We start from the raw sequence: 2,056 nt of genomic DNA, 5'->3' as shown, positions 1-2,056 counted from the left end.
TTCATGTGTCTGTCGGCCATCTGGATGTCCTCTTTGGAAAAATGTCTATTCATGTCTTCTGCCCATTTTAATTGGATTATTATTTGGGTATTGAGTTTTGTAAGGTCTTTATATATTTTTGATATAACCCTTTATCAGGTATGTCATTTGCAAATATCTTTTCCCATTCCATAGGCTGCCTTTTAGTTTTGTTCGTTGTCTCCTTCACTGTGCAGAAGCTTTTAAAAAGCAAAAATAAACTATTGGGGCTTCATCTCCCCTTTTCGTTTTAAAAAATATTTCCATTCATTCAGTAAATATTTCATAAGCACATGTGAAATTTTACTTGGAAATATGCATACTTACATCTGTGTAATTCATGATGTTTTTAGACTGTTGTGGATTTAATAGCTGTGACACAGTGAATTCTGGCTCAATTTTGTTACCTACTAACAAAGTAGCCTACTAACCGTAATGAAACGCTCCCAGGTTCAGTGAGTTGAGTTCTTTCCACCTTGCTATTGGAAGTGTAAGTGACACAAGGAATAATTTAAAAATAATTTTTGAGATCTTCAAAATTTTATAATCTTTGACTTAGTAATTCTCATCCTAGAACTCTGAGTTAAGAAAGCAGAAACTCAGGTAATGATTTAAGTATAAAGAAGTTCAACATTATTTAATTTGAAATTGTGAGTAACAAATCTATCAAGAAATAGGTACTAAATTAATGCTATATATCTGAATTCCTGTACCATATATTCAGTTGTGCAAAGATCAGCACAACTATTTCCACTTGAGAGTCAAACTTTTCAAATCAGAAGCAAAAGCTTACAAGCTCAAAGAATGTCACAACAAAATGCATTTGCCACAACCCTGATAACCAAGTTCCAACCAAACTTTTTACTACCTAAGAACCATTACATTCCAATTACTATCATATTACCCATTTTCATTATGGCCATTATTTTATCATTACCCATTTTTTCACTGTTCTTTATGACTGACATCACACTTGAAATTACCTGATATTTTGTATTATTATTTGTCTCCTTGTAATGAAATACAGGCTGCATGAGAGTTTGGCCTATTGTCTTCAGGATTCCCTATTAACAAAAACATATTTCCTGTTTATTGTAGGCACTCAAATATATTTAATAAATAGGTGAAAAAATTAGTAATAGGATATCATGGAACTGTTAAAACACTTGTAATATTTCAGGCATATATTTATAAAAATGAGTGTTCAGCAAAATTGTACTTACTTCTTACACGTATATTTATAAGCAGAAGGAAATGGAAATATTAATATGTTAAGAGTGATAACTCACAAAAGTATTAAAAGTAGAAATTTTTATTTCCACTCTTTCCTTGCTAAATTCTCTGAAATGGGTATTACTAATTTTCTAATCAGAAAAGTAAACACAGTATCTCAAGCTAATGATACATAATAGCAAATTCTATAGACACTTTTCTCTTTTAACTCCTTAATATATATCCCCTTGAATATACTACTAGAACAATTAAAAACCTTAGGAGAAAAAAATAACATATACATAACACGAAAAAAAAGATGTATACAGATACTAAAAGAAATCTCTCTTGATAAAATCAAAGATTATCAAATGTTTGGTAGTTGATAAATGTTCAAATATGTTAAAACTGATGATTTACTAAAGAATCTTGTATGAGCATAAAAAGTTGATTTTCTTTTAATATTTATAAAGGAGAAGTTTTTCATACCACTTTCTGAGTGAGAGAAAAATTACAAAAAAATACTTAATACCCTTTTGGAAAGTATCTTTATTACAAAATATCAACTATCATTATATACCTCATATGCCATTATATTTCTAACATCCTTATAAAATGAAGTAATCATTGACTGTAATTTTCTTTACATGATTGTTTATAAAATACCATTAAGGTAGTCAAGGATCTATGAATAAGTCAAAATATTTTTCTCTCCCAGAGATCTAGCCACTTAAATATTTGTTATTTTAAAAATCATATTGAATATATAATTGTTAAAAATACTAAATGTTTTTATTTTTCATTTTTAAAAATTTTTGTTGTGATA

The sequence above is a fragment of the Acinonyx jubatus genome, chromosome A2 (genome assembly GCF_027475565.1).
Source record: "Acinonyx jubatus isolate Ajub_Pintada_27869175 chromosome A2, VMU_Ajub_asm_v1.0, whole genome shotgun sequence".
Classification (NCBI taxonomy): domain Eukaryota; kingdom Metazoa; phylum Chordata; class Mammalia; order Carnivora; family Felidae; genus Acinonyx; species Acinonyx jubatus.
This window is presented reverse-complemented; position numbering follows the sequence as displayed.